General features: G+C 40.2%; 1 non-coding gene across 1 annotated transcript; it reads left to right on the forward strand.

The window, feature by feature from the left end:
- The first annotated feature begins 9,874 nt into the window (after positions 1 to 9,874).
- LOC141650756 (small nucleolar RNA R71) lies at positions 9,875 to 9,981 on the forward strand. The gene has a single exon (XR_012546772.1). It is a non-coding gene; the product is annotated as a small nucleolar RNA R71 (small nucleolar RNA).
- The last annotated feature ends 240 nt before the right edge of the window (positions 9,982 to 10,221 follow it).

Here is a 10,221-nt window from a genome sequence, read left to right on the forward strand (position 1 = left end):
CTTTATTTCTCTTCCTTTTACTCCGTAGTTTAGAACCAAAAATTAATCAAACCCAATTGTTACCTTAGAATTAAAAATAGATAGCTGTAGTTACATTCCTCCCTGTGGATTCGATACTCGACTGCCTCTACTACATATTAGTTGAGACCGTTAGGTTTTATTTTTGACAGGTACGCGACAGACGTGTCAGAATGCGCACGGACCGAGTAGGATCCAAAGAAGACACTCCAGTGACAGATTTGAGGTGCCACCACGGTACAATCCACCTAATCAACGGGCCATCATCACTCTTCAGTTTATTCTCCCAATAGTTGCAGACTCGGGTGAAATCCACCATGTAAAGCCCGGTCCTCATTGCAATTGAACGAGCATGAAAGGAAGGAACATGAACTGGGGGCTCGATCAATCGAAGCCGTTCCATAAGCCAAACCTACCAAAAGCAGGTATTAGACATCAAAAAAAAAAAAAAAAAAAACGAAACGAAAAAAAAAACGAAAAAAAACACAAAAAAAAAAAAAAAAAAAACGAAAAAAAAAAGACGAAGAAGAAAACAAAAGAGAAAAAAAAAAGAAAGAAAAGTTCTTTTACCCGCAGAATGACGGGACTTCCCAAATACGGTAGGTCGCGATTGGCTTTCCTATTATCCAAGCCCAAAAGGATCTCTCCTAGACATAAACAAGCTGGGCTCCTGCGCAGCTCCATTTGCTCAACAAGGCCTAGAAGACGGGGATCACCTCTCAAGTCTTCATCAACATGCCCTTGGAAGACATACACATGCAACAAGCAAAACCCAAATGCCCTTCGCCTAGCAACATAAGAAACGGTGGGGTCGGCCCTGTTAATAAATCGATCAATGAAGTCCAACATTCGCACTCCCTTCGAGGTCACTAAACGGTCCACCTCAAGTCTAGTCAACCCAAGAAAGTCTCTAAATTTGCTCTTGTACCCTTGCGAAGTAGAAGGAATGGCAGGCAAGTGTTCAGGGTCCCACCCACCAATGGCAGCAATTTCTTCAGGAAATGGGCAAATATCGCCTCCAGGGAACGCAAAAACATGGTAATTCGGGTCCCAATAATCAAGACAAGCATCCAAGAACGGTTTGACAATCTTGATAAGCTTCAAACTCAACAAAGATCCAAGATTATAGGCGCCCATGTCATATTTCTCCATGTTAGAAAATTCGTTGGTCCATTCTTTAAGGCGAACCTCCAAAGTATTCATGATAAAGGATTATTTTGAGAGTTTTATGTAATAAGACGAAGAAGAGATGGAAGAATTGTGTGAATAAAAGCTCTATCGGCTTCTCTATTTATACTAATTTTTGTTTCCAAAAATCTGCCAGAACAGAACCACATGGGAACAGGCGCAGCACCTGCTGCGCCTCTTCAAAGGGTGATGCGATCCCGCTAAGTGTTCACAAATTAAGATGTGGTCGTTGGTCACGGTCGAATCAAAACACAATTTATAGCTTAACAAGCAACTCTACAATTAGTAAAGAGGCAAGTAAAGGTCGGATCCCAAGGGACGGGAGTTTAAATGAGATTTCTATTGTAACTAGTGGTGTCTAAGGGGTGTCACAAATTGGGTTGATGTAGAAGGTTACTAAACTAGAATAACAATGAAAATAAGCAAGCAAGATGAATTAAAGGGGTGTAAACAATTGATTAAAGGCACTAGGGTGTCATGGGATCATAGGGGAATCATGGGATATGATCATACAAACATGTTCTCAAATTATAAGCAAGCAATTATTGTTGTGATGGATTGAGTTGGGTTATTTCTTACAATCCTAGGAAAGTTTGGGTCCCGGAGCCGAATCGATTAGATTGTACAACACCTACAAGTCGACTTAATCTTCCCTACTCAACAACATGCATGGTCTAATGAGACTCGAGTTGGGTTATGTCTTACAAGTCTCATTGAAAAGATAGGAGATGATAGTAAATGGAAGGATTCATAGGCTTAGCATTTCATCAAATATAACATGTGCATGAGTTGAGATTAAAACAAGCAAGCAAATAAAACATGAAAGCATATTAATTTAAGCATGAATCATTCCCCATGTTGGTTTCCCCTAATCACCCATTAACCCTAGCTAAGAGACTACTCACTCATTATCATGTTGATCATGCTAGCAAGGTTGTCAATCGTACCAACAATATGAAACATGATGAATAAATGAAAGTAATTAACAATAATTAAAAAGGGATTAAGAGATTATACCTACTAATGATTCCAATAATAAAGCAAGAATAATAGAAGTACTTGAATGCTAGATTGAGAGGTTGTCAATCTCCCAATAATAACCCAAATAATCTTCAATTACCCAAAATAAAGGATGAACAAAAGAGAGATTAAAGAACTAGAACTTGGATTAAAACTTGATTAATACTTGATTACAATATTGAAGAGAGATTTGATTGATATTAACTACACTAATTATTGATAAGAAGAACATGCTCCTCTAATTAGACTAATGGGGTATTTATAGTGAAAATTAGGGAGGATGCATTAGGGTTAACTAAGGGCTAAACTAGTAATTACACTTTTTAAGTTGAGCAAGGAGGACCCGGTATTTTTCGAGAGAAGGGCTTCTCTTTTCGTAGCTTGAAAAAGATAATCCGTCTTTGTGCGGGAATCCGGGCGGAATAAGGTCGGGACGGACGGATTTGGGCGGTGGAATCCGAGCGGATTCTGAGGAATCCGGACGGATTGTGGAGGGGGAATCCGAGCGGATTCTGGCGTGGGACGCTCGGATTGTGCAGGGGCTGGACGGGCGGATTGTTGACAATCCGCTCGGATTGTTAGTCAGCATAGTAACTTCTTCTTTTCTTCCCTTTTCTTCATAAATTCCTTGGGGATTTCCTTGGGGACTCAAGGATCTTTCCTCAACATTGCTCTTCTACTATGATATGTACAAAGGCCTTCTAATCTTGTCTCTCCTTGATGCTTGGTCATTGAATTCGATCAATTTAGTCTCGTTTTGCCATGAAAATTCAAGATTCTTACTCCTTTCCTACCAAGGGATCAAAATCTCAAAGAATATGCAAAACAAAGAACTAAAGATAAGAAATGACCCAAATAAGCACTAAAAAGCATGGAAACAAGGCTAATTCGGGGGCTAAATATGCGCCAATTATGGTCACATCAAATATCCCCAAACCGAACCTTTGCTCGTCCCGAGTAAAGAGGTGACAAAGACTAGGACCAATACTAACCTATCCTAATAATATAGCCGATATGAGACAATTAGCGGGTCTCACTCCGCCCCTTCAACTCACAACAAGACAACCATGAGGTAGGATGCCTTCTTGCAACGCAAGGTGGGTCTTGCCAAAATGGCGACACATCCAAACATTAAGCACACAAAAACACATAATGGATGCATCTACAAAAAGAATAGCCACTCCCTCATCAAGTGGCGGAAATTATCTACAAGGGAAGCAATTCAAGGGTACACAATCCTTCATAGATGCAATTTGTTCAAACTACTAAGCCTAGAAGGATACCAATAAATCACCTCCAAGTTGTGTCAAGCTAGGGTACCTTTGTCCTCAATTGTTAAATGCTTTCGTCAAGAATAGACTCCCTATGGTGTTAGAAACACTGGAGGATCGCGGAATTCCCCCTCTTGCCTAGACAAGAAGAAGGGTCGTCCCCTCTCTACCATGCACAAAAATGGATACGATGGATAAAGGGATCAATAAATATTTGAGTTTCACTTTGGGAGTTTGCTTTTGTTTTTGTTTTTCCCTCCCAAATTTCTTGTGGCATTTGACATTTGAGAACACTTTCTTTGCCATTTCTTTTTGATTTTTGGCATTTCAATACTTGAAAACTTTTTTGCATTTCTTTTTGAACATTTTCAAAGTCACCCCAATTAGTAATGAGGGTGCCTTGTATTTGAAGCTTAGGAGTTCTATTTTTGCTCCTCTTTTCATTTGATGCATTTTTGCAAACTTTCTTTCACTTTTCATTTCATTGAACTCAAATTGATTTCTTTTTGTGCCCATTCCCTTTTGTTGACAAAATGTATGGTAGAACATGGATGAATGATGGTTGCATGGTTTCAAGGGTCACCTTGGAATAAACAATAGCCAAGGAGTTATCACACCACAAGGTACTCTTGACTAGGCCTTAATCCATGGGTCAAAGGATACTAGCATGACACATCCTAGGGTGTTTTACAAGCATTCTAACAAGCAAAGTCTTAAGAACAAAAGGCATCTACTAGGGCCTATATACACTTGTCAAGCTTCCCAAGTAGACGGTTTCACAAAATTTTTCTAACATGCAACTACATGCCATGATGCAACTAGCATATAAACATCCTAATGCAAATGATTCTACCAACTAATATGACAAACAATCTAAATGCAAGTCCTAGATTCACATTGTTATACCGCATCAATCAAAATAAAGCCACATAGTCATTAACATAAAGAGGAAAAAGGAGATTGGAAAGATCATACCATGCGGTCTTCAATATCCTCATGTCTCGGATGTGGCGTAGTCAATCAATGTGAACAAGGATAGAACAAACACAATATATACAAGACAATATATACAAAGGAAATGAACTTGTTTTTGGGTTTTCAATTTTTTCAATTTTTATGATTTTTGAAATTTTTCAATTTTTTTGGATTTTTGAATAAGAGTTAAATGTTAGAATTCCCATCCCCACACTAATATGGGCATTGTCCTCAATGGCCAAAATGATGGAAATTATGCAAAGATGATGCATGATTTCTATACTAAATGCAATCTATACTAAGCTACACTACATGATGCATGGTTTTTGTTATGACGAAGAGGATAATTTAGATTACCTCCCGTTGCGTATGCATTAACTTCCTCAAACCGAGTGAGACACTATTGCTAATGTCCAAGGATGGGTATAGTTCATGCACACACTATGCTATGCATGAAACTAATTTGTCATTTTGGATTTTACAAATGGGAACAATAAAATAAGAACACCTCAATGGTACCGAGGTGTGAGTCCTTTGATGTTGCTAGGACTACTCCAACAATGATCAAAATTAAATAAAATACAAAGAGAGAAATAGACAAACCATGAGAGTGTAGGAGTCTCCAAGGCTTGCTAGTCTTCCATCATGCTATCATCATCATCACTTCCCTCATGAGAAGTGGTCACATTGCCGCTTTCCTTGTCATTTACTTCTTCACTTTCTTCCTCATCTTTATCTTCATCATCTTCACCATCCTTTTCTCCTTCACTTGCTTCTTCCTCAATATTATCATCAACTTCTTCATCATTTCCAACAACCTCATTGTCACCCAAAACGACCCTAGATGCACCCGGAAATAAGACTTCTCTATCCGCCCAACTAGGCAAAGGACAAGATGGATCAAGGAGTCCTTGCCTAGATAAATGTAGGAGGGGTGGATATTGAGCCAAATAAGCATTTTTCCGATCTTCATAGGCTTGCTTGTGCATTGCTTGCATGAGAAGAGTCACATAGTCTTTCCCAACTTCAACTCCTTCCGGCTTGAACTCTTCATACTCAAAGGGGTAAGGTGGTATGACAATGGAAGAGGAGGGAGCTTCAAGATCACCCTTTTGTTGTTGAATGATATACTCGGCTTCTTCGGAAAGGGGAAGTAGATAATTGGTCCGGTGGACGCTTAGACGACAAATCTTCGAGGGCAAGGTGAACGCTCTAGCTTCACTAGTTAGCCATCCATAATTAGTGTCAAGGGGGTTTTGAGCAACCCACTTGAACTTGTGAATCATAATATGCATATCAATAAGATGGCCACCTTCCTTTGCTTTGTACTTGTTATCCTTATTGAAGTTAGGATCAAAGTGCTTAGCTAGGACCGTGACTAGGCCGCCATTGACAATAACGGTCGTGCCCTTCTTCCCACTATCGATGTTGAGCCATCTATCTACCAAGAGCCTCAAAGAATTGTAAGGCTTGGTATGAATTCTTCCAATATTCAAAGCCGATTCAAGGAGAATAAAATCAAGTCTTGTGAAATGATTGGTGTCTTTCCTAGCAATTATGGTATTTCCCACAACCTTGTGCCATACTATTATGCCCGGATGATGGACCAAAAGAGCACGACATGCATGAAAATCCTCAAATTTCTTCCCGGAGATTGCCTCCCAAAGAGGCTCGGGGTCATACTTTCCATAATGCTTAAGATAACGCGATTCATCACTAAGACCCAAAATTTCACCCAATTCCTTAAAGGTAATGCGTCTACTAACATTAGCTAGACGAAACTCGAGATTTTCCCTATTCTCAACTTTGGTGACTTTCAAAGAACTTAAAAATTCCAAGACAAGGGAGGGGTATGTCAATTCCTTTGTTTCAAACAATTTATTCAACCCCATGGCTTTGAAAAAGGCTTTTGTTTGTTCAAGAACACCCAATTTTTGTAAGGTATCTTCACATATGAATTTGGTGGATTGTAATGACTTCATAGCAAACTTGACAAAGGTATTTCTATGGGTATCGGAAATAAAAGTTACCTCCGGATAATGCAAAAGTTGATTAATTACCGGAGTAGAAGGTGTTGTTGCTCCCATAGAAGGTTGTTGTTGTTGTTTCACTTCCAAGTTTGGTGTTGCTACCACCATAGCCAAAGCTTTCTTTGTTTGAAGAGCCTTTTGCCTTTGTGAGAGTGCCTTAGCCTTTGGTGCCTTTGTTGCCTTTGTTGCTCTCTTAGTCCTTGCCATTGATGAACTAACCAAGAAAAGAATGAAAAATCTTCAATTTGTAGTATGCCCAAATCGATTTGAAGGTGAAAGGCTTTCCCTTTATGAAAACAAAAATCGACTCAAAGGTTGAAGATTTTGTTCTTGGTTTTGATTTTTGTTGAAGAAGGAGTGATTGATTTGTTGTTGGAAGGATGGTTTGATTTGATTTTGTTGAATGTTGTTGAGGGTTTTTGTTTTTGTGATAGAGAGGATGAGGGTTTTGATGTTGTGGGTAGTGTTTATGAATGAATGAATGAATGAATGAAGGTGGGAGGGGTTTTAAAGAAACCAAAATTTTCAAAACTGCAGGGGCAATCCGTGCGGATTAGGCTCAATCCGTGCGGATTCTGCTTCTTCTACCTTTGCAAAAACTCGCCTAAAGACGGGCGGATTCTAGAGAATCCGCTCGGATTCTTTTGTTAAGGGACGGGCGGATTTCTTCAAAGACGGACGGATTTCTGTCCAGAGAAATTTGCTTGTTTTCCTCAGTTGCAAAGACGGACGTCTTTCTCCCAGGACGGACGGATTCTTCAAGACGGGCGGATTTTCAGAAATCCGCTCGGATTCTTTAACAGTCAAGAAATTTTCAAAACTCAGCGCAGTTCAGGACGGGCGTTTTTTCTGCAGGACGCTCGGATTGCATAAGACGGGCGGATTCTCAGGAATCCGCTCGGATTCTTCCCCTATGTACACGGATTCAGTTCCACCCGTGCACAGCGCATTCCCTTTACCATTCTTCCATTCTTTCTTCAAGTCTTGTGTTATTCATTGTGGGGGCACTACTAAGGCATGGATAGCCTAGGCAATTGCCATCCCCACACTAAGGTAAAGCACTATACATCAATTGAAATTGTTAGTCCCTCCCTCACTTCTCTCTTACATGACAATTATTTTGATCAAAGTAAATAAAAATCCAAAGATGACAAAAATGCAATACAAGAATTGAAATTTAAGTTAGGGAGTTAGAAATATTTACAAGTGGTGGTTTAGGGAGGACTCCACCAAACTCTCATTCTTGATGAGATGTCAAGGGGGCATGTCCAAGGTGTTGTTGATGTTGCTCAACACCTTGAAGAAGTAATCAAAGGCTTGTTCATTATCATGGTAGAGGTTCTCAATGGACCGTGGCCCTTGTTGTTGATCATGATCGATGGATGTCCAATGTAGGGATTAAAAATCCCTTCAAATTCGTCGTCCCAAAGACCACAAACTTCATTGAGTTGATCATTGAAAATCTCTTGCTTAGATGGAGACAACTCTCCCAATTTCTTCTCTTGGCCAATGAGGCCATCCTCTTCTTCCTTGGTTGATTTTGATGAGCTTTGCAAGCTCTCCTTGTCACAATTCACTTGCTCTTTGAATGGAGCATCTTCAATTTTCTTCTTCCATTGGAGTTCCGATTTCTTCTTCTCATCTTTTCGGCTATAATGATCAATCATGAAACATGGCTCATGCAAACGAGGAGCTCTCATGGTCTTGTCAAGATTAAAAGTTATGCTTTCATCTCCCACTTCTAGAGTGAGCTCTCCATGTTTCACATCAATCACCGCACCGGCGGTGTGTAGGAAAGGTCTTCCTAGGATGATTGGAATGTTGGAATCTTCCTCCATATCAACAATGACAAAGTCCACCGGGATGAAAAACTTCCCAATTCGCACGGGGACATCTTCCCATATCCCTAACGGTGTCTTCGTCGATCTATCGGCCATTTAGAGTGTGATGTTGGTGCATTTAAGCTCTCCCATCCCCAACCTTTTACTCACCGAGTATGGCATGACACTCACACTAGCCCCTAGATCACATAAGGCTTTATTGATCGTCGTGTCGCCAATGGTACACGGTATTGAGAAGCTTCCCGGATCCTTTAACTTTGGAGGTGAACTCCCTTGAAGTATTGCACTACTCACCTTAGTGAAGGCGATAGTCTCAAGTTTCCGGATCGACTTCTTCTTTGTGAGGATATCTTTCATGTACTTCGCATAGGCCGGAACGTGATTGATTAATTCCGTGAAAGGAATTGAGACTTGTAAATTCTTCACAATTTCCATGAACTTTCCAAGTTGATCATCAAATTTGGGCTTGGCTTGACGACTTGGAAAAGGAAGTCTAATCACAATGGGCTCCTTCTCCTTGGCCTTGTCTTCATTTTTCTTTGAACTTTCTTCTTTTGATGATTCTCCATCTTTGGAGTTTTGCACAATTTCTTCCTTTTCACTAGCTTCCACAACTTCATCCTCAACTTGCTTCTTCGGTGCTTCATACCTTGTACCACTTCTCAGGTGAATGGCACTAACCGTTTCATGTCTAGGGGGATTACTTTGAGGTGGCAATTGCCCCTTTTGTCTTTGTGAGCTTGAAGATGCTAGTTGAGTCAATTGTGTTTCCAACATCTTGGTGTGAGCTAGGATGTTGTTGATGGTGGTTTCCTTTGCTTGGCTATCTTTTTGCATTTGAGTGAAAAACTCTTGTTGATTCTTTTGCATTTGGAGGACCGCTTTTTGGACATCAAAACCTTGGTCATTTTGGTGATTGTATGGATTTTGGTTTTGGTAACCTTGGTTTTGATTGTAAAAGGGTCTTTGATTTTGGTTTCTCATGGGTGGTGGAGTGTATGTTGTTTGAGGGTTTTGAACATTTTGGCTTTTGTATGAGAGATTTGGATGGAATTTGGTGTTTTCATTGTAAAAGTTGGAATAAGGGGTACCACTCTTGTATGCTTGGAAAGCATTCACTTGTTCATTTGTTCCCCTACATTCACCTTGGTCATGTCCCAAAGTTCCACAATTCTCACATATCCCACTTGGGATTGATGAGGATGCCGTCATGGCATTAACATGATGCTTCGATGATTTTGAGTTTTCCTCAAGTCTAGCCATAGCTTGTTCAAACTTCAAGTTGATTGTGTCAATGCGAGCACTAAGTTGAGCACCCAATTGAGTAACGGAGTCCACTTCATGCTTTCCTCCTCTAGTAGCCTTGCGAGGTCTACTATATTGTGAGTTATGGACCGCCATTTCCTCAATCTTGTTCCATGTTTGATTGTCATCAACTTCGGTGAACATTCCATTTGATCCCATATTGAGAATGTACCTAGAATCTTCATATAAACCATTCCAAAATTGTTGTACCAAAAACCATTCGCTAAGTCCATGGTGAGGACATGAGCGACAAATTCCTTTAAACCGCTCCCAAGCTTCATACAAAGACTCTTCATCCCTTTGCTTAAAACCCGTAATTTGAGCTCTTAGCATGTTGGTCTTTTCCGGTGGGTAGAATTTTTTGTAGAAAGCTAGAGCCAACTTCTTCCAAGAATCTATTCCAAGGGTGGCCTTATCAAGGCCCTTCAACCATTGCTTTGCGGTGCCGATTAAGGAAAAAGGAAATAAGACCCATCTAATTTGGTCTTGAGTCACGCCCGTTTGAGAGATAGAATCACAATAATCGCAAAAGGTTTCCATATGAGAATGAGGATCCTCACTAGGCATCCCCCC

Source organism: Silene latifolia, chromosome 3, assembly GCF_048544455.1.
Source record: "Silene latifolia isolate original U9 population chromosome 3, ASM4854445v1, whole genome shotgun sequence".
In the NCBI taxonomy this organism is placed as follows: Eukaryota; Viridiplantae; Streptophyta; class Magnoliopsida; order Caryophyllales; family Caryophyllaceae; genus Silene; species Silene latifolia.